This window comes from Aquarana catesbeiana, unplaced genomic scaffold, assembly GCF_042186555.1.
Source record: "Aquarana catesbeiana isolate 2022-GZ unplaced genomic scaffold, ASM4218655v1 unanchor224, whole genome shotgun sequence".
Classification (NCBI taxonomy): Eukaryota; Metazoa; Chordata; class Amphibia; order Anura; family Ranidae; genus Aquarana; species Aquarana catesbeiana.
In genome coordinates this window covers 2,987,236-3,014,495 of record NW_027362651.1, presented here as the reverse complement: position 1 = coordinate 3,014,495, position 27,260 = coordinate 2,987,236, and positions in this window count along the sequence as shown.

Genomic DNA, 27,260 nt, shown 5'->3' with positions numbered 1-27,260 from the left:
ATTTCCGGATTAGCCGGCCAAGCTGCTAGTGTAAAATTCATCATACGATTCTGATTCTCTATATGCCAATGATGGAGGTGCAATACCGCCCATTGCCCCCCACACATTGTCTACATATTGATACTAGTTTAATGGTAAATTACTATTATTTTTAGTAACCGGAAGTGACATCAATTTTGCGACTTCCGGTATTGTGACACTCCCAGTGGGGGTCATTTCTTGTTTAAAAAGCGGTGAGGTGGGGGGGCTCCACACCCCAGATGAAGGCTTTGTAGCCGAAACATGTCGGGTGGACCCCTCACGATTACCGCGATTGATCTTTTTTGAGCTGTTTGTGATCTCCTATCATGTGAGTGTTTTTTTTATCATTTTAATAAATTGATGCTTTTAAACGTTATCATGCCATGTGAGCTTTATTTCTCGCATGGTATTTGAAACATCCGTTTGGCCTGTTGGACCGTTTGGGGACGTTTGAAGTTGTGGTGAGACCCCTCCCCCCATTGGAAACTGAGGATATCTGACGATTCATCTTGCCAGACCTGGTGGTCAATAAGCTTTCTTAGACTTGTAAGACGTAGGTCTTTTCAAGTCACCTGATTCTGGTAAGCCTCTTTTGATGCTCCGGTGATGGTCCCGCCACCTATTTAGACCCTCCATCCATCTGTGGTTCCTTATCTATTTATTCATCTGCCAGAAGTGACCAATTTTGTTTACGAGGAAACTTGAGAGTTCATTTCCATTATTTCTCAACAATCTAACCCTAATAGACTTTTGGTGGTGGTTTTCTATTCCACTAGTCACTATTAATACATTTGTCAATTTATATGAACTATATTGGTTGATTTGTCACACATGTATGATTTTTTAGATTCACCATATTATTTTCGTATTATTAACTTGTAATATTCACTGTATCTCAAGTGTTAATTTGAATCACTCAACGTTGTTTCAATATTATTCTGGCGAGGTTTTTGCTTATTGTTTAGTTATGTAAGATTCATAATTTATATATACACTTAGCTCTACACTATTATTTATTAAGTCTATGACAGCTGAACAGGAAAAATCAGTGTACACTGTGAAGGCTTATATGCAAGTTATTGGCCATAAAATAAGTATAGGGGTCTGGGTACTCCCTGGGACATGTATTAAAGCAATTTTTTTTAAAACAATTGTTTTTACAGGGGCAGTGATTTTATTGATGCTTAAAGTGCAACAACAAAATAAAAAAATTCCTCTAAATATAGTGTCTGGGGGTCCCCTTAGTCTGCCTGTAAAGTGGCGCATCTGCACCATGTGTATAGAACCTTCTGCAGCAAAACTGATATTTCTAAAGAAAAAAAAATTGAGTCAAATCCCATTTAAAATGACTCACGGTTGCAGTTGCCCCCAGCACCCAGCTATTAAAAAAACAGAAAGAAAAAATCAGCAGGGGTCCCTCCCCAAAATCTGTACCAGACCCTTATCGGAGTATGCAGCTTGGCAGGTCAGGAAAGGGGGGACAAGGGAGCGCCTCCCCTCCTGAACCATACTATGGCACATGCCCTCAAAATGGGGTGCTTTGGGGCAGGGGGGGACAAGGCACATGCCCCCCTGCCCCTCTCAGGGCTCTGCCCCCTCTCCCCAAAGCACCTTGTCCCCATGTTGATGGGGACAAGGGTCTCGTCCCCACAAACCTGGGCTGTGGTTGTGGGGGTATGCGGGCAGGGGGCTTATCAGAATCTGGAAGCCCCCTTTAGCTAGGGGGTCCCCAGATCATGGCCCCCCTACGTGAATGAGTATGGGGTACATAGAAACCCTACCCATTCACCAAAAAGGATAAAAAATTAATAAAAACACTGAGACACTTTTTGACAATTCCTTTATTGAAAAATAAAAAAACAGTGTCCCCCGATGTGAATATATTATCAATTACGTTACACGCCGCATCCAAAAAATAAAAATAAAATGCACCAACTGCCTACTGCAGGCTCTGCCATTTGACAGTTCTTATATAGGTAAGGGCGTGGCCACCTGGTGATGTCACCTGGTGGCACCGTCCCCCCTTGTGACATCACGGACTGGTGTATGCTGTGTTGGTGTCATCACAAGGGGGGTGATGCCACTAGGTGACATCGCCAGGTGGCCCCGTCCTATATAAGAAATGTCAAACAGCAGAGCCTGCAGTAGGTGATCAGCCTTCATTGATGGTGGGAGATTTTTTTTTTCCGGGTGGGTGGCGTGATTGACAATGGATATACATTGGGGGGCACTCTTTTTTTATTTTTTAATAAAGGAATTGTCAAAAACTTTCTCTGTGTATTTATTACTTTTTGACACTTTTTTGGTGAATAGGTGGGGGTACAGAGTACCCCATAATCATTCACATGGGGAGGCGGGATCTGGGGGCCCCCTTGTAAAAAGGGGGCTTTCAGGATTCTGATAAGCCTCCTGCCTGCATACCCCCACAACCACAGCCTAGGGTTGTGGGGAAGAGACCCTTGCCCCATCAACAAGGTGCTTTGAGGTGAGTGACAGAGCCCCCTGCCCCAAAGCACCCACTGGTATGGTTTGGGGGGTGCTCGCTCATCCCCCCCTTTCCTGACCTGTCAGGCTGCATGCTCAGATAAGGGTATGGTATGGACTGGGGGGGCCACACAGTTTTTTTGTTAACTATTTTTTTACCAGAAAAGTTTTTTTTTTTTTATTCAGGTGTCAACGGAGAAGCCTATTGACAGCTGATATATCATTGGTTGTTAAGAACGCAGCAAACGGCTTCCCGTCCTTGCTCCTTAACAACCAGGTTTTACTGTGCCCTGATTGGGCAAAGCTTTGCCCAATCAGGGCTCAGAATGCACTGTGCAGAGCACACATGCCAAACACCCTGTAAATGTGGGTGTTCCCCGAATGGGGCAAACAGCCAACGTTCCGCCCAAACTCATGCTTGGGCCGAACTGTTCACCCAACTCTACTGAAGACTACTCCAAAGACATGCTGGTAGGTTAATTGGATCCTGTCTAAATTGTCCCTAGTATGTATGAATGTGAGTTAGGGACCTTAGATTGTAAGCTCCTTGAGGGTAGGGACTGATGTGAATGTACAATGTATATGTAAAAAGCGCTGCGTAAATTGACGGCGCTATATAAGTACCTGAAATAAATAAAAAAAATTAAAAAGATGGAAAAATGTTATACGATACCACCACAGATATTATGTCTGTAAAGACAGGTTGCACTTTCTGAGTGGTTAGGCAGGAATAATACATCTGGAAATAAAAAAGTAGTGAGTTAATTTGGAGACTGACAATGCAAAATTTTATAGTTTGATAGAAACGATATAAAGCCCTAATGAGCAGATTGCAAATTTTGAGTGGCTGTGTAGGTATATTGCACCTGGAAATAAAAGCATGTATGAGTGTCTTAATACGCAGATTCAGAGACTGAAAAGGGAAACATTAACAATTTTGCACCACAGCTATTTAGCATTTTTGGTCAGGCCACAATTTCTGAGGGAAAAAGCAAGAAAACTGCATCTAGAAAGAAAAAAAAATCAGTGCCTATTTGCTTCAAATTTAAAGAAAAGAGTGTAAAGACTTGCAGCACAACTTTGAAGCTTTTTTTGGATAGGCCGCAATTTCTGAGGGAGAGAGCAAGAAAATTACATGCAGATTTTAAAATAAAATGAGTATCTTGCTTTGGAGACTGAAGATGGGAAAAGGTTAGAGATTTGCACAACAGATAATAAGGTGGAAGGGGAGGCTTCTATTTCTGAGTGACAGAATGGGCATCTTATATCTAGAACTAAAAATTGGATCATTTTTGTTTTAAATTGGAAACATAAACATTGAACAGAATTGCACCACACTTTTCAGGCCTTCATTGGATAAGTGACAATTTATGAGGAAAGAGTAAACAGATTACATGTGCAAATAAATAAATGTCTTCCTTTTTTACAGACTGAATAAAGGAAAATGTAACAGTTTTGCTGCTAAGCGTGTAATCCTTTTTGGTCAGGCCCCCTTTTCTGAGGGAGAGAGCAAGTGGACTGCAGCTAGAACTAAGAAATTATATTTTATTTTTTTCCAGCAATGAATCAGGGTGGTACATGTTATGAGATTTTCACCACAACTTTTAAGCCTGTTTAGACAGGATACTATATGCTGGCCATAGAATGAGCAGATTGCATCGGGTGAGTTGTCCTCTGAAACAGCATTCTCCCACAAGTGTTCAATAGATTATATAATGGCTTTAGGCAAAATGATGCCATGCAGTGTTACATCTGGTATGTCTAGTGGGCAGGATCCACACTGGGGCAGAGATTATGTAAGCTCTGCAGGGGCAGGCCCGGAGGTGGCACTCCATCTTGTGCCAGGAAAAGTCATGTATGACAACAGCACCAGCCTGTTGTCTGCCCTCTAGCAGGGTAGGTTCCCATATGTGCCTTCTCTGGGACATGTCCCCAACCTGGTGGTGCAACTATTACTAGATAGGTACCCTGACTTATAGGATCTTTTGAAGCAGAAGAGAAGAGTTTGTAGCCAACTGATGCCATCCTGCATCCTTTCTTTCTGCCAGCAGAGTTACCCAGTGGGTAATGAATGATATATTACATCTCTGCCATGACTTGCTGGACCATGTGTCTGTGGTCAGGTGGACCCTTCTGTTGACCCCATGGTGGAGTGACTTATTAATATTACCCTCCACATGATGATGGGGGCAGGGATGGTCTTACGGGAGAAGAATAGGGATGAGCCAACATTTTGGTCTGAACTTAGATTTGGACTGACCTGTGGCTGTTTGGGCAATTGTCCAAATATCTGAACCTTTGCCCATTCAGCCTCCTGTTTGGTGAGAGCCGAGCATCATATATAGAAGTGGTACTTCTACCCCTTCTATACATTTATCCTGGAGTACAGCTTTAAGTTTGGCTACTTTTTTGTCTATGGCTTGCTTACAAAATAAAAACATTTTTGCAAGGCAATATAAGCAATAAAAATATTAGCAATAAAAGTATTTTTTTGCTCTGGGAAATGATAAATGTATCACTTTGCTATTACAATGTTATTGCTGAATCAATAGGTTTATAGAGAAATGTAAATGTTGCTCTGGTCCATAGGTGGGGTACAGGTGTGAGAGAGGAAGCGGTTCAAAAACAAAAGAAAGAGGTTTGGTCTTGGAAATGGAGCGAGTACAAAGAAGGGCAACAAAGCTAATAAAGGGTCTGGAGGATCTTAGTTATGAGGAAAGGTTGTGAGCACTGAACTTATTCTCTCTGGAGAAGAGACGCTTGAGAGGGGATATGATTTCAATTTACAAATACCATACTGGTGACCCCACAATAGGGATAAAACTTTTTCGCGGAAGGGAGTTTTGCAAGACATGTGGCCACTCATAAAAATTAGAAGAAAAGAGGATTAACCTTAAACTATGTAGAGGGTTCTTTACTGTAATGCCCCGTACACACGGTCGGATTTTCCGATGGAAAATGTCCGATCGGAGTGTGTTGTCGGAAATTCCGACCGTGTGTGGGCTCCATCGGACATTTTCCATCGGATTTTCCGACACACAAAGTTAGAGAGCAGGAGATAACATTTTCCGACAACAAAATCCGATCGCGTCAATTCCGACCGTGTGTGGCCTGTTCCGACGCACAAAGTGCCACGCATGCTCAGAAGAAATTCCGGCACGGAACAGCTCGTTCTGGTAAACTTAGCGTTCGCAATGGATACTGCACTTTCGTCACGCTGCAATGTCAAAAATGGTTTAATACAGCGCACTCCCTTCTTCTTTATAATGTGACAAGAATGAAGTAGTTTTGCTGCTCATATTCACACACACTTCTCACAAAGTTTTATTTTTGTTTTTTTATTGGGATTCCCTGAATATATTGTTATTAGTTGTCACATCTGACATAATTTGTTTTTGTTTTGTTTTTTTGGGGGGGTTTAAGGCTTTTTTTTTTTTTAATGTTTGTATTTTTTACAAGGCTGATCTTTGTTCAATGTTATTTTTATTTTTACTCCAGAATATTTTTGGGTGTGTTTTGTGTGTCAAGTTACCCCAACACCATTGATATCTTTTATTATTTAATCTCAAGGAGATTGTTTGTTGTTGGTGTCCCTTGTTCATTTCACATTGTATATTTGAAATGTACCTGAATCCTCACAAACAAACTGTCCTTTTTGAAGTAAAACACATAGGAGAGTATAATTCAAACCAAAATTCCTTTATTAAGGGCTCAGAACCAAACAAAGAGGAAGGCAACACTGGACCAACATGAGAAATTAGCGAAGCCTTTGACCCCCATGGCAGACATCAATTCTTGAACATCAAAATTGGTGGCCTGAGGAGTCCATATGTAAGGGAGGGCAGTCTGGTCCGGGATTCGCAGAGATCGGGAAAGCAGCAGATGACATGTATGTCCCCAGGCTGTGGTACCACAAGAGGCTGCATTTTTTGGCCGACCAGACTGGATCCAGGGTCATCACAATCTGGTCTTCCTTCCACACTTCCTTCCGGGCTGTGGCTGTGCAGTTGGAGATGTGGCAGGAGGAGGAGTAGGACCTGGAGGAGGACTGGGAGGACCTGGAGGAGAGGGAGGAGGAGGAGGAGGACCTGCAGGAGGAGGACCATAGCAAAGGTGTGTCTGAGCTGTAATTTGGCCCCTCATACCTTTCTTAAGAGCCTCCAATATGAGCGCCTCACACATGACTTGTTGGCCCTCCTCCATCCTCTGCATTTTATATGCAATGATGGCAGCAATGTCCTCCTCCACGGTCTGTCGTGCTCCCAGGACCTCTGTAGCCCTCCAAAAGAGTCCTCTGCCAGCCTCCTCTAGGGCACTCCTCCTACTGCCACTTTCTCTTTTCAGGGGGGGTGGAGGGACCTGCAGATCAGCCAGCCGGCTAGGCCCGGCCACCTCCTGGTTGAGACTTCCCTGTGTATGAAAAAGGGACATGGTTTTAGTTTTTGCTTCATCAATCACAATCCTAAATTAGTACTCCCAACTAACATCTAGTTAACATCATTGATTGGACAACCAGCAATATTTAGAGGAATTCTATACCTGGCTCAATCTGGGCTCCTCCATGTGTTGCCTGGAAGGCCCAGGTTGGGCGTCAGAAGCCTCAGCCGGGGGGGAAGGAAGCGTGGAAGGAAGACTTGAGAGGGATGGCCTGGGTTCAGTCTGGCCTGCCAGAAAATGCAGCCTGTTGTAGTACCACATCCTGGGGACAAAGATGTCAACTGCTGCTCCGGATCTCTGCGAATCCAGGACCTTCTTGCGCTCCCTCAGATATGTACTCCTCAGGCCACCAATTAAGTTCTTCAGATAGGTGATGTCTGCCGTGGGGATCACCTGCTTCACAATTTCACACAATTGCTCCAGTGCTGCCTTCCTCTTTGGTTGGTTCTTGTAATGTGGGTGGTTAATCTCCCAAAGACAGGGCAGCTCCCTTAACATATCTACAAATACTGACATGAAGTCATTATCTTTCAGTAGCATATCCATGTTCACTGCAAGACACAACACAAGACAAAGCCTAATGTCAGACAAAACTCTCCTAATCTTGTTACAATATAGGCCTCAATGTAGAAGCAGTATAGGCACAAGTTTGTCTCTTACCTTCGTTGTTACGATCGGCGAGTCCAATGCTCCTTCCTCCGCTCACAGATCGTACGTAATACGCACGTGTGTTACGATTTATATACACTGCGCATGCGTGTAACTCCGCCCGCCCCTGACGTTCTTTCTATTCTATTCCCCGCCCCTTTTCGTTCGGCGCAGTGGGGGAAGAGCACATGGCGGAGTCACAGCAGGTGCGTGATAATTACAGGAACGAGGAGGAGGAGGATGAAAGCCCGGATCCGGACACGTCCCGATCCAGAAGGAGACGTTTTAAGGCCTCAAATATGTCCTTTGGGGAGATGTTGGAGATGATCGACATAATGAAGAAGGCCAACTATGACGGAAAGTATGGGCCTTACCCCAACCCCAATATGAGAAAGGCCAAGATCATGGCGAAAGTGGTCAAAAGTCTGCACAGGAATTTCGGGGTACGATGATCGAAAGATCAGCTAAGGAAGCGGTGGTCGGACCTGAAATTAAGAGAGCCAGAGCAGTACCGAAAGATCCGGAGAGTGCTGCAAAAAAGTAAGTAGTTGTGCTGTGTTCCTATTCCTTTTGTCTTTATTACGTTCGTGCTGCTCCCTGTGCTTTTCTTAATTGTACAGTTTTAAAGGGCAACTTTAATGTTCATGGGCCCATTATTCGTTCGTATCAAACATTTTTCTTTCGGCCTTTAAAACACCATTGTTTAGGCCATATGCATTTTCCCACATTTTTAAGGGCCTACTTGGATGCCAAATATTTGTTTGTGTAGATGGGTTTGTTACTAGAATGAAATGCAAACTAGATTCTGTGTAAGGAGAGGACACTCAGCAGCTGTTTTCACATCTGGACACTGGAGCACTAGTGTGGGACACAAGAACATCATTTTTATTAGGGGGGCCACACAGGTGCTCCAGTGTATACTATAGGGGGGTCTCCATCTGTGAAGCTTGTACTAAACAGGTAAAGTATTGCAGCTTGACAAAGGCCAATAAAAAAAAGACATTTTGGAACTCGGCTAAAATTGACAATTGTACCCCACTTCCAAGCAATGTTTCCTATTTCTAGTTCTGCCATCAAATATCTGTGTGCTAATTATACCATTTTTGTTTTACATAGGGGAGAAAAGACTCGGAGGACACCCCTCATCCGAGGAGACCACAGACCCCCCACCTATGGAAGAAGGTGAAATCCCCCCAACCCAAGAAGAGCAGGAGGAAGAAGAAGATGTGGTGGAAATTGGCACCACAACAGGTAAGTGTCTGCGACCACAGACTCAGGTAAGAGATGGATGCCGGCAGATTTTTGATACCTGTTTTTGTTTGTTTTCTCTCTTTTTAGGTGATCGTGATGTGAGGGATCAAGATCCTTTCACATCTGAAAGTGCCCAGATCCTGATCGGGGAGATCATGGGGTGTAATGTCGAACTGCAAAACATCCAGAAAAAAATAAATGATGTGATTCAAAAAAATAATAACATCATTGATGTTTTGGGGTGAATTTAAAACCCCACAAAATCCCTTTTTTTATTGTGGTCCAATGTTTTAAATATTTTTGCAATGTTTTGAAAAGCCAAATTTGGAGGATGCACACAGTGTGCCAACATGTGCTATCTGCCATCACGGGAGATCAATGGACGCATTTTGGGGGTGCAACCCCTTCCTCAATTATAAAGTAGTGGTGAGGAAGGGTTTGCTCCCCCAAAACACGTCCCTTGATTCCCCGTGATGGCAGATAGCACATGTTGCTATTCGTAAATTGGTGTGCATCTTCCAAATTTGGCTTTTCCAGGGGTAATATCCCCCCATATGAACACAATATCAAACACAGTTACTAAATACTGATGTCTGATATTGCCTTCAGGTTTTACCTAATGTAAACTTTGTAAGTTCAAGTTTTTTGTCTTTCTTGTTGGTTTTACACAGGCCTGTTTATCGTAAATGGACATTTCTATTTTTGATAATGCCACCCCAAAAATAGTTGGTTTGTGTTTAAAAACCGTTGGTAAATGCACATGTGATTGTGCAGGTATAAAAAAGTTGGTTAATCAAGAATGTGTGGATTATTGTCTCAACATTACAACACTTTTGGGGTGATGTAATTGCTGTTTTCAGCAAAAATGGGGGTTATTTCCTAAGGGCAAATCCACTTTGCACTACAAGTGCAGGTTCAGTGCTGTTGCAAGTGCACTTGTAGTGAAATGTGTTTTTGCATTTAGTAAATAACAGCCAACAGTGCTTTGTATAAGGTTACACAATCACGCCATTTTCTGCACTCAAAACATTTCTGTCAGGGTCAGCTAAAACAAACACAAGCAGTAAATGTCCACAAAGAATTTCTTTTTGTTTTTTATTATAAAAAGGCTTCACATATTTGCTGGCATATTGATGGCCCCCCCTACCCGCAAAGAACTCCAGGTAGCATAACCGGACATCACGGGCACTCAGGGAGGGCAGGCCAGGACGGCCGCTTTCAAGCGCCGTCAGTGTGGTTTGATGTATCATTCCGGCCTCAGGCCCAACTGAGCCAGCATAGTTGGCCAAATGTTTCCTTAAAAAGTTATGGAGAACACAGCACGCAAGTATTATATGGTTCAGTTTATACTCCGCCATATGGATGGGTGTCATAAATAGGCGGAACCGGCTGGCCAGGATTCCAAATGTGTTCTCCACCACTCTTCAGGCTCTGGCCAGCTGGTAATTAAAAACCCTCTGTTCCGGGGTGAGGGTCCTCATTGGGAATGGCCGCATCAGGTGGTCCCCCAGCGCAAACGCTTCATCAGCAACGAACATGAAGGGGAGTCCTTCCACATTGTCCTCTGGAGCTGGCAAGTCCAAGCTGCCATTCTGGAGATGCCTTTAGAACTCCGTCTGGGCGATGACTCCACCATCGGACATCCGGCCATTCTTCCCCACGTCCACATACAGGAAGTCGTAATTAGCCGACACCACCGTCAACATCACTATACTATTAAATCCCTTATAGTTGAAATAGTATGACCCCGAGTTGGGTGGTGGGATGATGTGGACGTGTTTCCCATCAATTGCCCCTCCACAGTTAGGAAAGTCCCACCGCTGGGCAAAGTGGGAGGCCACAGTCTGCCATTCCTGTGGTGTGGAAGGAAACTGTTGAGGAAAAAACAATAAACATTACTATTTTTGAACAGAAACATGGCAAGCAGATTAGACATAAACATTATGGGGCAACCTCCAGATAGCATTTATTCAGGGTAATTTAACAATGCCAAAGTATAAGGTACACCTATCATATCCCCCCCTCTCATGGGCCATTTCTAACATTATAGGGGGGGAACTCTTGGACAGGTAACCCTCTCCACTTCATTGAGAGATGAATGCCTAAATAATGGGTATTACTTGGAACAGCCCCTCCTTAGTTACACTATTGGCAGCCCACTGGACAGGTAAGAAGTGTCATAATACAAAGATATAAATACACACTGTACACATTTGAGCACATTTGGACATTCTGCTATTACCTATCCAGATAATAATAGTATACAAAAACTTTAAACAGTACCATTGTAAAGTATACAGGCAGGCCCTTGCACTACATGCTTTGGGGAATTCATCCATAAACCTGACCAGTAAAGAGATGGGTATAGTGTGTATGAGTTTGGCAAAGTCAGCAGATAGATGATTGAGGATAGAGAATTGGGATCAGCTGACTTAGCAGTTGGGGGAGGGAGAGTTACTAAAAATTATTTGGGGACACCACAAAAAAAAGCCTCTGGCACTTTGCCTGAATTTAAAGCAAAAATAACATTTCCAAACATTTTAGGGGGTGTTTGGGGTAAAACACTACTATAGAGCTGATAAAATACATTGTTAAGTGACTACATGAGGTGAATATAGGGCAGGAGACACCATGCTGGGGAGGTTATTGAAGGGCAAATATGTATGAAGGACCTAAAATAATAATTACATAAAAATCCAGCATGCATGAGAACAAAGGGGACATTCACAGCATATTACAATCATGGTAATTAGGGAATGAGGAAAGAAATACAATATATTATCAAACATTCAATACAATAAAATGTGATATTAAAGGATAAAAATCTTACCTTCATATACTCCTTCTGCAGGACCTGTATGATGGCAGAACAGGTCTCCGGGATAATGATCCCCAGAGCCTGGGGGGAGATGCCTGTCGAGAACTTGAGATCCTGCAGGCTTCTCCCTGTTGCCAAATACCGCAGGGTAGCAACCAGCCTCTGCTCCGGAGTGATGGCTTGCCTCATGCAGGTATCCTGCCTGCTGATATAGGGGGTCAGCGAAGCCAACAGACGGTGAAATACGGGGTCCGTCATCCTGAGAAAGTTCCTGAAATCATCAGGATTATTCTCACGGATCTCACGGAGCAAAGGCATATGACAGAACTGGTCACGCTGAAGCAACCAATTCTTGGTCCATGAACTCCTCCCCACCCTGTTCATGGACTGGACTTGTGTCAAGGTCAGGACCCCAACACCAAGCCCCCGCACAGCACGAACTCTACGAGGAGTACGCATACGCAACATGGCTAGAAAACGGTCGGCTGCTCAGAACGAAGTAACAGAACGCACTGAAGAACAGCAAGGCCTGTGAAGAGCGACCTGAAAAACAGTAACAAACGAACAAGAATACAATGACTAAGTCACGCGGAACTCGCTGCACGCACTGAAGAGCAGATACAAACCCACAAGCACAAACTGAACGGCAGAAAACGATCTGAAAGCCACGAGTCGGAAAAAGTGCGAATTGTCTCTCACCAAACTTTTACTAACACAAGATTAGCAAAAGGAGCCCAAAGGGTGCTGCGCTTGGTTCTGAACCGGCCTTTTCTAGTCTCGTCGTACGTGGTGTACGTGACCGCGTGGTTGGCGATCGGAAATTCCGACAACTTTGTGCGACCGTGTGTAGGCAAAACAAGTTTGAGCCAACATCCGTCGGAAAAAATCTGAGGATTTTGTTGTCGGAATGTCCGAACAAAGTGCGACCGTGTGTACGCCCTATAAGAGTCTAAAAGACCCCGATGTCTCCTTAAAGACATTTCTAGAATTCTTCCAACTCTTATTCACTCTTATACAGAATCTCTTATTCACTCAAAGTCTTCTGTACATAAACAATAAATCCGATTATTAGATGTCAGCCTCGGATTCTAATCCCAGGACACTAAATGAGATCAGAGAAATGATTGTAAATGGAATTTAAACCCAAAGCCGACCACTCAGAAAATGATAAATCACAACTCTGCATTACTGAATAAACTCAAATCACTTTTATTATTCCACATTTAAAAAGATAACCCCCCTAATACCTAACAGGGCCCCCCACCCTGAATAACTAATTATAACAAAAGTCAGTAAGAAATGTATGTCTTCTCCAGACCACCAATATGATTTTTCAGATCTCTATTAGGACACATACATAATCCGAATAAATCAATAAATGGTCTAAATTCTGGAAAGGTGCAATCCACAAATCACTTACTAAGGAGGCACCAAAGAAACATCCAACATAGGAGCCAATCATCATGTATGAATGAGAGAGTAAGATAATAATGAGATTGTTGGGAAGTTGTTGGGTTGTATAACACAGACCCCCAGCTAGGAGCTTCTATAACACAGCTTTGGGTTTACCATCCATTTCCAATCATCTCTCTGATCTCCATGAAGAGAACACGTCCCCTGCACTATACTATTACATATGGGGGGGATTAGTCTGATTGTGATAACAATAAATCTAAGTAAAAAAGAAGTTTAATAATGTAATATACTGTATAATAAAATAAATGATCTAATGTGTAGGTATGTCTGAGCACAAAACTGACAATTCCCCCCACATATTACATGTTGTTATGTCTGTTGGAGTGTAAATAAAACTTCTTCAGTCATTCTTCTACTGTTAGTTCTAAATTGATGATCTGTAAACTCTGATAAATCATTTCTTATGGGTCATTTCTGGTACCGGAATTGTTTCCCATTTCACAGATGTACAATTTGAAGTCTTTACATGTTTGGTATCTATGTACTCCATGGAACCCCATCTTTTATATTTTACCCTAAAAATTGTGACCTGAATTGTGTTTGTGTGAATTACAATGAATATGACGTGTTATTTGATGAAAATACGGGTTGGATATCCAGTTGCACTGACATAAAATGACAGCTGCCCCCTTCTCATCTATAGGGTCTCAGGATCTCAGAAAGGATATACTGTACAGTAATGTGTTGGGGGGTTTAAGTAATCCTCAGGCCTAAAATGTACATTTTTATATGTGTGCCAAAATGAAAAAAAAAATGTCTCTGGCAGGGAAAGGGTTAAATCTTGGTTACTGCTTGTTAAGAATCTGTATATTATGGGATGTTCCTGGCCTGGCTACAGCTCTACATTGGGTGGGTAGAAGAGATCTTCCCATTCTCCTGAATGGAAGAATAAAGCAATAGAGAAATCATCAATCCATTGTTTGGAGGTTTATGTGATGACATTTCTGTATCTTCTGCTCTAAGAGAACATCATAGAGGGATTTATTAAAGGGGGATTTTGGTTCCTTTCAGCCGCTGTAATCTGACCAGCAATCCTCCTTCTTGTCCTCTCACCTTTCTATCTTTTCTTCATGTCACCCAGACAGTGACCAGGAATACTTCTCATAGATCATTATAGGAAGAGATCATCTTCAATGGAATCATCCCAAGTCACCATTTCCCCCCAGCACTGAGATAGCAGCCATCCATCCCAGCACCATTCTACAAGAAGAACTAGAAATCAGGAGCTTCTGCGGGGGTTCAGGAGGGAACTGACGGATGTCGGTGACAGTCGCTATCAAGCACTATATCGGGAACAATGAACGTCCAATCATTCTACAGAACACTAGACATGTGCAATTTGTTTAATTCCAAACGAATTATGACACATTTATTGATTTCCAAATTTCCGAATTTCGAATTCGAAAATTCAAAATTCAGAAATTCGGAATTCAAAAAATTTGTAAATTCAAAAATTCGGAATTCAAAAATTTCAAATTCGGAGTTTGAAAATATGTAAATTTGCAATTTGCAAATTCGGAAATGTGAAAATTCGGAAATTCAGAAATTCGAAAATTCAGAATTTTGCAAATTCGGAATTCAAAATTTGGAAATTCAAAAATTCAAAAAATCAGAAATTTGGAAATTTGTATAATTTATGAATTTTCAAATTTTATAATTTATGATTTTTCAAATTCATAAATTTTCAAATTTTCGGATTTTCAAATTTATGAATTTTCAAATTTTATAATTTATGAATTTTCAAATTTATGAATTTTCTAATTTATGAATTTTCTAATTTTCTAATTTATGAATTTTCTAATTTTCTCATTTATGAATTTTCTAATTTTCTAATTTATGAATTTTTGAATTGATTAATTTTCTAATTTTCGAATTTATGAATTTTCAATGTATTATTTTTGAATTTATGAATTTTCAAATTAATTAATTTTTTGAATTCATGAATTTTCTAATTTTCTAATTTATGAATTTTCTAATTTTCTAATATTCTAATTTATGAATTTTTTAATTGATTAATTTTCTAATTTGCTAATTTATTCATTTTTATTTAATTTGTATGAATTTTTGAATTTTCAAATTTATGAATTTTCAAATTTATGAATTTTTGAATTTATGAATTTTCTAATTCATGAATTTTCGAATTTATGAATTTTATAATTTTATAATTTATGAATTTTTGAATTTTATAATTTATGATTTTTCTAATTTATGAATTTTCAAATTTTATAATTCATGAATTTTCGAATTTATGATTTTTTTAATTTTCAAATTCATACATTTTTTTTTACAAATATTCTAATTTTCTAGTTTATGAATTTTTGAAAATTATGAATTAGAATTTTCTGATTTTCGAATTTATGAATTTTCGAATTTTTGAATTTTCGAATTTTTGAATTTTCGAATTTTTGAATTTATGAATTTTTGAATTTTATAATTCATACATTTTTTCCAAATATTCCAATTTTTTGAGTTTATGAATTTTTTTAATATATATATATATATATTTCTAATTTATTAAGTTTCAAATTTTCCAATTTTTTAATTAATGAATTTTCAAATTCTTGAATTTTTGAATTTTCTAATTTTCTAATTTATGAATTTTCTAATTTATGAATTTTCAAATTTTACAATTTATTCATTTTCCAATTTCATAATTTATGATTTTTGTAATTTATGAATATTCTAATTTATGATTTTTTAAATTTTCTCATTTATGAATTTTTGAATTTTCTAATTTATGAATTTTCAAATTGAATTTTCAAATGTATTATTTTTTTTAATTTTCTAATTCATGCATTTTTTTTTAATTTTTCTAATTTTCTAATTTATGAATTTTCTAATATATGAATTTTCTAATTTATGAATTTTTGAATCTTCTAATTTATGAATTTTTGAATTTATGAATTTTCTAATTTATGAATTTTTTAATTTATTAATTTTCTAATTATTTTTGCATTTCTAGTTTATGAATTTTCTAATTTTCTAATTTATGAAATTTCAAATTTTCTAATTTATGAATTTTCAAATTTATGAATTTTCTAATTTATGAATTTTCTAATTTTCTAATTTATGAGTTTTCTAATTTTCTAATTTATGAATTTTCTAATTTTTCTAATTTATTTATTTTCCAATTTTTTAATTAATGCATTTTCAAATTTTCGAATTTTTGAATTTAAAAATTTTTGAATTTATGAATTTTTAGATTAATTAATTTTTAGAATTTATGAATTTATTAATTTACGAATTGCGATCATAACGAATGACCTGAAAAACAAAAATAAAACAAATGAAATGAAAACTAACTGACTTTTTGGCAGTGCTCATGTCTAGCCAAGATGCCTCCAAAATGTCTAAACAGATGATTATTATTATTATTATTATTATAGATGATTTATTAAGCGCACAGTTCATGTAGCTCTTTACAATATAGAGAGAGGACGGCACAATTACTCCCCTAGTCATTGTTCATTGGTTGAGATTTGTAGAACTCCTCCTGTTTGCCTGTGCTCGATTGGCTGATTTGTGAAGCAACCAAGCTCTATTGTCCTATAAATAAAGATTGCTCTGATGATCAGCAGGTCAGTTGGTGGAGCTGTGGAGCTGAGGATGTAAGGATGGTGATCATGTCTGTGTTACTTGGGAAGATACGGGAAACAGGGTTGTACTAAGATGTATTATACCAAAAGGCTGAAAGTGACATGGATTACGCATTGCGTATAGTGGAATTTCCACGACAATAACAATGGGGAGCCAGGATATTATGGAGAGAACAGAACCTCCTACACATCGGATCAGGAGGGGGGAGAGCGGATCCCAGTCCAGGACATCAAACTGTTTGAAATACTTTGTTGTCCTGAGGCAAAGGGATTGGTTTTCTCTGTCCGATGTGTTAGGGAGGTTCTGCTTTCCAAAATAACAAATGATTCATCTTTTGGTATAATGGCGGGATTTTAATTGTATGTTTGTTGGTATTGTTTGGGATACTTACCTCCTCTATAGGACCCATTTAATACAACCTAAAATGTTTGTATAAGTAACTGTATGTTGTGTATGACTGAGCAGGCTGAGAAGTAACTCTAGGTTGTGTAATAAGTTTGTGATGTATATGAGAAATAGAAATGTATGAATTGTGATTATTACCTATGTATGGGACCAACAAGTAGATTATTTAACTGACTCAAGACACAGATGGTTTGGTGGACTTTGATGGTCGATTTAGAAAAGGTTCTGTTTGAAGTTGCTTTTGAAAATGGCTGCCACATATTGAAGTGGCCATGTGGCTGAGGAGGGAAGGGCGGCCATGCATTGTTGGGACGATTTACAGGATTATAGGCAATAGAATGGGGAGAGGTCTTTAGCTTTGAGATGAAAAGATCAAGCATGCAAGCAGCATTGTCTTGGTCCCGTGTATCTCTTGACCTTCCAACTTTCAGAGCAGAGTATTGTTTTGTATTTGGGAATAAGAGTGTATGTTTGAGCCGCTTTATTTTGTGTTTTATGTAACTCTGGCGTTTTTGGATGTGCTGTTTGGTTGAAGAGCCTGTGTTTTAGGTCTCCTATGGGCCCCAGTTCATGTAGCCCAAAGTGTTTGTCTACGGTTAAGTGTTCATTTGGTGTCTCAATTGTGTAGTCAGTTTTTGTGGGGAGAAATTTTGGTTTTCTAGTGAAGAAATCTCGGTTTGTGTTGGTTTTGGTGGGATCAGTGACTGTTTTTTTTTTTCATTTGTTAAGGTCAGCCATTTTGTTGTAGTTCAGATTTCATCTACCATGTGGTCGTGGTCAGGCTTTTGTCGGCCATTTTGCTGTAGTTCGGATTTCATCCACCATTTTGTCGTGGCCTGATTTTCATTTGTTGCAACTGCCATTTTGTGTCTGCTGTGTTTTGGTTTTGGGTGGAATTGCTCTGCTTTTGGGCCAGGTTTCAGCATTTAGTGAGGGCGAGCCATCTTTTTGCAGGAGTTTCAGCTTTTGGCTTTAGTTGCATTGTTGTTGTATGGTATTTCTGTCTAAAAACTTGTGGTCTGACTGCCCACTGCATTGGGAGTGGAGGGGGATTCCCTCCCATTTGCAATATGAGGGTTTATTCCACCCTTTCCTGAACAAAAGTTTTTTTAGACATGTTGAAGTTTCCTATATGATGTTATAAAGTCCAGAGGGGGTAGCCATAGCTTTTTTTTTGTGTAATAGACATAATATGAAGTTCAGGGAAGCCAGGCTCCCCCGTCCCTTCCCCCTCCCTGTCCATTGATATGTAAATAAACCAGTTAGATGAGTTTTTAGAGATCAGCAGACAACAGGAAGTTCTTTGCAGGATGTGATGTATCAACAGGAAGTTGGTGGGAGAGGCTTGGGGTCTTTTGAAACAAACATGTGGACAAAGGTTCTTGTGTTTGGAAGGATGATGGAAATCACTTTGTTTTTTTAATTTAATTCTAGTTGTTTTGCAAAGTTTTATACTGTAATACAGTTTTGGGTAGAGAGTAAACGGGAGGCATCTACGTTATTGTTGTAACATCTAGGTACAGATAGAACAGATAGAAGCCATAATACTGTTTTGAATAGTGGAGGATTTCATGGTGCTTTGTAGTTGTCTGACAAACACATTTAGAGGGTTGTATATTGTGAGATCAGTCGGGACGTTTATAATAGTTGGAATTCCAGTGCGCGATTGTATTAGCATAAAACGTGAGGAGTAGTACTCTAGCAGCCCCGGTCAGGCCGTGTATAATAATCAGAAGTCCAGGGGCCAATTATAGTGATAAAGGCGCAAAACAATAACCGCTCCGAAAAATAAAGCACAGGGTTCTTCTGGACCAGAGTCCGCCAAAAAAAGCGATTTGAATTGTCATGGGTAATGTTGCCGTCCATGCATTGGAGGAAAAAAAATTAGGCTCCACACCAGTCAGACAGCTGCACTGCAAATGAGGTCTGCATTTGGAGCTCCGGACATGAGACCCCTTAAAGATTGGCATGGTCAGAGGGCACAGTAAGGTGTATTCCCTTGGAAGGTACTTTTGATGTCTGGAGGTATGAGACTCCAGAATAAAAATACCTTGGAAGTAGCTCAGCTGTGACTTCAGAAATCTGTAATGATGAGTGGGTTGATGGATGTGTAGTAAACGTTTGTGTGGTTACAATTCTCCTGCCTGTTTTTCAACTTTGTGTGGCTGGCCCATGCAAGGTTTTCGAGCTGCTCTCATGTTTTCCCATTGTATTTTTTTCTTTTGTTAAAAGAGTGAAGGCAGCATTCCGTCTAGTTTTTTTTTTTTATTTTAGTTTTGGAAACTAAATGTAATATCTCCCTCACATTTGTATCGAAATGTTTGTCTCATGTTTTAATCTTCTAATTGTTTGTATGTAGCAATATGTTAGAACCCACCGCGGTGGCCCTCCTATACGTTGTGGCCATTGTATTTTTATAGGAACGTAAAACTAAGAAATACAGAGGGTTTTGTTGTCGTTTTTGGGGAATGTCAGTGACAATTTACCAATGTACAGTACAGGAATATTGTATTGGTTGCCTTTCTTTGCAAGTTAAAGAAATACACACTTCTAAAAGAGGGTAAAATTATAATAAGCTGTTTTTTTCTGCACCATTCTAAACCCTGCATCTCTTCCTCCAGTTTGTAATGAGGAAGAAAATGGGGAGATAAAGGTAATAATGACCATTTTCAAACCAACAATACTAACCTTTCTAATTCTAACCAAGTTTGTGACCTAGTAGGACAACATGTTCTACGACTGTCTTTCTTTGATGGAGTTTGAATCAGCAAGCAGCAGTCTGGTGAAGGAGGCTCCCATCCCAGACGTTAAGAACCTTTTTGTCAATGGTTCCAGGTATTAAACCCCAGATGGTAAGCCACACACAGGTTCAGTGACCACAGTTGGTGAAAAGTGAAAAAGGGTTAATTGAGTTCCCACATGTCTGGGTTATCTCCATAAGAGGTTTGTTTGGAGGTCAGCCAAAAACAGGGTTGCAGTTTTCTCAGCAGCTATCGACATTCTCAGCTGATGGGGTAGGTGCAGGCACTGTAACGTGAACTTCAAAAGGTCCACTACAGGGTTCATGAGTCCTTCCTGGACTCTGACACAATAACGGGTTTACATACTTTCCAACCAGGTGACTGGGTCGTTAGCTTGAGGGACGAGACAACTGGATCCACGTCAGCCACTGCAAGAAGCTGCTCAACCACACAAAAGAATGAGAAGTATCTTTGTTTATTTATAATTAGTTTAGCATATTTTAGCAAGGGTAATGATGAAAAGCATTCCCAACTTATTGTTTAAAGTGTATTCTCCAACTAGCTAAGAAAGTGAACAGGACAAATTGCTGGGTCTACTCTGAATCTCCACGAGCTTTAGTACCCCAGCGATGACAGCGGTACATGCTATATATGATGTTCAGATTGGTATGAGGAATTTTGAAAAAAAAAAGGATAAAAAAACTCCAAAAAGACATTTGTCAATAGAAGTTATAGTATTAACAAATAGCACTGGTTCTTGCCAGTTTGGGTATCAGTATCAACTTTAGTTTGGTATTTATGCAGGTCATAGCTTATAAGGTAATTCCCCCTAATGCAAGAAGTTAATGCGTCCTGATGAAACTCATAGAAAAAATCTGTAGAACTTTTTTTATTCTACAGGTCATGTGCTTTCAGAAAATGTATTGTTCAGGGGTCTTTTTAAATCCTGAAAGCTGTAATGCCCTGTACACACGGCCGGACTTGCGAACAGTCTAAACATGTTCTATATCTATGTCTGTCGGAAATGCCGACAGAAAAAGTCCGATGGGGCATATACACGGTCAAAATGTCCGGTCGAAAGCTCCCATCGGACTAATCTGTCAGAAAGTCCAGCCGTGTGTACGCGGCATGAGTGAAAAATGGTGACCTCCGGATTTTTAGAGTCAATTGTTTTTATTTACAGTTTTGTGTACCTTCAGTTTTCACCATTTCACAAAAATGTGAAATTTAAAATGTACAAATATTTGTCATTTATTAACTCAATACAGTTTTAACTTTTATATTTATAAGGAATTTAGTCGGAATTTTGTAAATTTTGGCACGTATGAATCCACTATAAATGATTTTAGTGTATTTTTAGCGAAAATATTGTTTGATAAACATTTGCACAAATATCGTGGTGCCTTAAAAAATCAGTAGCACCCTCTTTTTATTGTACTGGCCATGTGCTTTCAGAAAATATATGTTTTTTTTTTTTTTTTTACAAACTCTGAAAGCTCTAAGTGAAAAAGGAAAACCTCCAGATCTTTAGAGACATTTTTGCATAAGCCCCATTTTCACTACTTCTCAAAAAGGCAACATTTTAAATTTACTAATATTTGTTATTTATTAACTTAATACAGGTTTAGCTTTTATATTTTGAAGGAACTTTGTCAAATTTGCTGTGTTTTTACCTGCTAATAATGATTTTAGTGCATTTTTAGCAAAAATATTGTTTTGGTAAACATTTGCGCAAATATCGCAGGGCCTTAAAAAAATCAGTAGCACCTTCCTTTTATTCTACTGGTCCTATGGTTTCAGAAAAAGTATAGTCTGGAGGGTCTTTTGCAAACTCTGAAAGCTGTAAGTGAAAAACGAAAACCTTCAGATTTTTTGAGAAATTTGGTTATTCATAATTTTGTGTAAGTTCCGTTTTCATCATTTTGCAAAAAGGCACAATTTAAAATTTGCAAAGATTTGTTATTTATTAACTCAATACAGGTTTAGCTTTTGTATTTTGTAGGAATTTAGCAGGAATTTTTGTAAAATTTGCTGGGTTTATATCCACTAATAATGATTTTAGAGAATTTTTAGCAAATATATAGTTTAGATAAACATTTGCACAAATATCACAGGGTGTTAAATTCAGTAGCACCTTCTTTTTATTCTACAGGTCATGTGCTTTCAGAAAATATATGGTATGGGGGGTCTTTAACAAACTCTGAAAGCTGTAAGTGAAAAATTAAAACCTCAACATTTTTATAGAGAAATTTGGATATTTACATTTTTGTTTATGTTCAATGTTTCACCATTTTGCAAAAAGGCACAATCTAAAATTTACAAATGTTGGTTATTTATTAACTCAATACAGTTTGGCCTTTATATTTAGTAGGAATTTTGTAAAATGTGCTGTGTTTTTAGCTGCTAATAATGATTTCTGTGTAATTTTAGTGAAAATATTGATTTGATAAACATTTGCGCAAATGTCATTGTGCCTTAAAAATCAGTAGCAACTTATTTGTATTCTATTGGTTATATTCTTTCAGAAAATATATGATTTGTGGCGTCTTTTACAAACTCTGAAAGCTGTAAGGGAAAAAAAAGCAATGGAAAAATTGCAAAAAAGGTCTGACCATCTGAGTGTAAAAATGGAGCACATGGCCTGATAGTAAAAAGGTTAATTCTATTTATTTATCTTTTGACCATATACCTGTGTTTCTGCAGGGTTTCATGACATTACAGGTTAATAGGTATAAAGTTTGGATTCCCCGCTACAATGAATTTGCAGCAATTCCCCGGCATTCACAAAGTTTGCACATTTTATACTTTTAGCTGATAAGTTTGCAGGTTCACCAACAGAAATAAGGGGCAACCTATAATGCAGTGCAAACTTATTGTCCCCAGTCAGCTGCATCACAAGAGCCAATAATGTAAAGGAATGGATAACCTAGACCTCTTCTTATATAAGGGTGGCCTTACAGCAGCCATATTATTAGTGTGTGTCAGAATTTGTAGGGACAGCTGACAATTCTGTGTAGGGAGAGATTTTTTTTATTTTGTCATTAATACATTTCACTCCCTCTGCAGCAGAAAATTTCAGCTTTTGGACATTGCCTTGTCTGACTACACATCAAATAAAAAAAAAAAAAAACAGGTCTACAATACCATCTGCTGGATCACAGATTTATTGTCAACGTAGTAGGCACAAAAAGTCAGACATCAATATAGAGACCTTGGCTTGCCTCACATGAAAAGGTTTCTATACTGATTTCAAATTGTAAAATTCTCATTAGGAATTAGGATACTGCACAGGATACAGCAATGTAAAATTGTCCAGCAACAGGATAGTTTTTAACAGGGATTATAGGCCTAACTGGTGTATGCCAACTTTTATCTTATCAGTTGGGATAGGGGGTTTGGAGAATGACGGGCAGTGGTTTAGGTGCACACATTTCTTGCACTTAGTCTTTCAAACGATCCAGTTGCATACTTCAAACAAAGGCAGATTAAAGGGCTGATTGCCGGTAACACGCTAATGTTCTGATTTATGCACTGCCATGGGGGACATGTACCGATGAAAAAAAATAGTAATCTCTTTCTACACAGAATTGTCAGCTGTTCCTAACAACACTGATAATAAAGCTGCTGTGACCTCACCCTTCCATCGATAGGTCATCCATTCCTTCATCCATTCCTTGTGTGCCACATTAGAGGAGGTTCTCTATTTTTGTGGTGAACCTGGAATTTTTTTGTGATTCCCAAATGTTTTGAATCCCAGAGATTCACCCCAAATCTATGGTAACTGCTGAACCTCATCCCTACACCTATAATTATATTAAATTAATTGTATGAATAATAATAATAATAATAATAAACATGGCATTCTTGGCCATCAAACTTCTCATTTTACTGCTTCATGTACAATATGTCATAATGTATTTTTTTTTTAACCTTCACTTTCTACAGTGCTGACAAAGATGGATTCTGTGTATTTTATGTTTGAACTTTTTTTCCTACTCTATAAGCAGATTCATATTCCAGTCTATCAGTAATAAATAACAGAATTATTCTTTATAAACCTGACACTCTCACAGCCTTCAGCTGAGCCATGAAGTCAGTGTCAGGATCCTGGGCTGATGTCAGTGATAATGAAGTCAGGAGAAGAGGAAGAACTCATTGGAGTCTATCAGAGACTCGGCCATGTTGTCTTCAGATATCTACTTAGAATATTGTGGTTGTTGTCTTTGTGTGTGACCCCCTGCACATCTGACACCCAGAACTCTGCTCACCGCTGTGATATGACTATGAAGATTTATACATTTGAGTACAAGTATTCTCAGGATGGAGACATCATTATAGGAGGGATATTCTCTGTAAATTCTGTAGTGAAACAGTGGCGACAGAAGGGAAATCTTATTAAACATCTCATGTGTTCAGCGTAAGTAAAATATGAAGAGCAAATCTTCCAATCTGATCTACAGAGCTGTGTCTTTAGGAGATATGTGTGATAATGTGCAGGACTCATTCAGTCTGTTACACTGCATTTATATAAAAATATGTTCATGAAAACCGGGTATTAATGGTCACATTCATTCATTATGAATAGCTGCCAATGCACCACAATGGTGGAAAAAAAACATGCAATTCCTTTTTTTAATAAGGCAGCACACCACAGATCATGTTATGTGTATTATGGTGCCTAGAGCTGTATTGTGTGTTGGGATCTACTGTACAATGCATTGTGGTGCAATTCACAATGAATGACACCGCATTGCACTGCCCATAGAGAAGGTGCTTTGTCATGCATTATTATGTGTTACCACAATGCACAAGTATAAATGGGACCTTCAATGACTTTGGCCCTTATTGACTCCATACCCTTTTTTTCACTTTCAAATTGAGTGGGGAAGGATAAAAAATCCCTGTCAGGTTTTTACTCCTATCTGGGGCTCCATTAGAGAGATTCCCCTCACTTCCTGTCCTGAAGATAATTTTATACCATAGAAAGTGAGGGAATCTCTCCAATAGCAGCACAGAAATAAACACCATTTTTAGTAAAGTACTGGAAGGCTAGAATCCCTGTCAGCCTTGTATTTCTGTCCTTGTCCCTATTGCAGATTTTTCCTCTCTTCCTGTCTGGTAAAACTGTTATCTGCAGGACAGGAAGTGAGGGAAAATCTCTCTAATGGAGCCCTGGACAGTGGCTGTCCAAAAGAAAAAAGGTTTTGGTTGGACATGAATTTTAGGGCACCACAATAACATTATATAGTATTTCTGTTTCTGATGGCCTGCATGACATTTATCTTTTCACCGGCATGCACAATTTTAAGGCTTTACATGTTGGGTTTCTATTTACTCGGAACAACCTCATTTTTAATATTTTACCAAAAAGTTGACTATCACATTTCGTTTGTGTGCCGTAACATTACTTTTAGTGTATTTTTTACTGAAAATATGTGTTTGATAAACAGCTCCACTAATATGACAGGGTCTTTGCTTTCAGAAAATATATAATGTTTGAGGGGGTTTAGACTTGGGAAACTTAACATTAATAAATCACCAGGACCAGGCGGCTTGCACCCAAGGGTACTTAGGGAACTCAGTCAAGTAATTGCCTGACCATTGTTCCTAATTTTTACTGACAGCCTACTGACTGGAATGGTACCAGCTGATTGGAGAAAAGCCAATGTAGCACCAATATTTAAAAAGGGCCCAAAATACATCTCTGGGAATTACAGACCAGTTAGCCTAACATCAATAGTATGTAAACTCTTGGTGGGAATGATAAGGGACTATATACAAGATTTTAGTAATGAGAATGGTATCATTAGCAGTAATCAGCATGGATTCATGAAGAATCGTTCTTGCCAAACCAATCTATTAACCTTCTATGAAGAGGTGAGTTGCCATCTAGATAAAGGAAGGCCCGTAGACGTGGTGTATCTGGATTTTGCAAAAGCATTTGACACAGTTCCCCATAAACGTTTACTGTACAAAATAAGGTCCGTTGGCATGGACCATAGGGTGAGTACATGGATTGAAAACTGGCTACAAGGGTGTGTTCAGAGGGTGGTGATAAATGGGGAGTACTCAGAATGGTCAGGGGTGGGTAGTGGGGTCCCCCAAGGTTCTGTGCTGGGACCATTCCTGTTTAATTTGTTTGTAAATGACCTATAGGATGGGGTAAACAGTTCAATCTCTATATTTGCGGATGATACTTAGCTAAGCAGGGCAATAACTTTTCCACAGGATGTGGAATCCTTGCAAAAAGATCTGAACAAATTAATGGGGTGGGCAACTTCATGGCAGATGAGGTTCAATGTAGAAAAATGTAAAATAAAGCATTTAGGTGGCAAAAATATGAATACAATCTATACACTGGGGGGAGAACCTCTGGGGGAATCTAGGATGGAAAAGGACCTGGGGATTCTAGTCGATGATAGGCTCAGCAATGGCCAAGCTGCTGCTAACAAAGCAAACAGAATATTGGCATTAAAAAGGGGATTAATTCCAGAGATAAAACGATTATTCTTGCCACTCTACAAGACTCTGGTCCGGCCGCACCTGGAGTATGCTGTCCATATCTGGGCACCAGTCCTCAGGAAGGATGTACTGGAAATGGAGCGAGTACAAAGAAGGGCAACAAAGCTAATAAAGGGTCTGGAGGATATTAGTTATGAGGAAAGGTTGCGAGCACTGAACTTATTCTCTCTGGAGAAGAGATGCTTGAGAGGGGATATGATTTCAATATACAAATACCATACTGATGACCCCACAATAGGGAAAAAAACTTTTTTGTGGAAGGGAGTTTAACAAGATTCATGGTCACTCATTAAAATTAGAAGAAAAGAGGTTTAACCTTAAACTACGTAGAGGGTTCTTTACTGTAAGAGTGGCAAGGATGTGGAATTCCCTTTCACAGGCGGTGGTCTCAGCGGGGGGCATCGATAGTTTCAAGAAACTATTGGATAAGCACCTGAACGACCGCAACATACAGGGGTATACAATGTAATTCTGACCTATAATTACATAAATTGGTTGGACTTGATGGATTTTTGTCTTTTTTTGACCTCACCTACTATGTAACTAATTGTCAGACATTTTAATATTTCACACAAATGTGGCTCAAGCAGTGAAAGGATTAAAGACAACGCAGTCACAGAAAAATGCCCATTGATCTGTTCCTGTTGTGGACTGACAATACCGTTCTATTTGTTAAATGAAATAACAAGGAATGGTGTCAGCCCTGCCACGTTTCTTTTGCTAAACTAAAGAATGTCTCCCCTTCTCCTGAACTCTACAACATGGGTGGATTGTTTTGTTGTCAAAGGTAAAAAAACAAAAAACAAAAAAACTGTGAGTGTGGGTGTGTGTGTGTGTTTGGGGGTTGATTAGACTCTTTG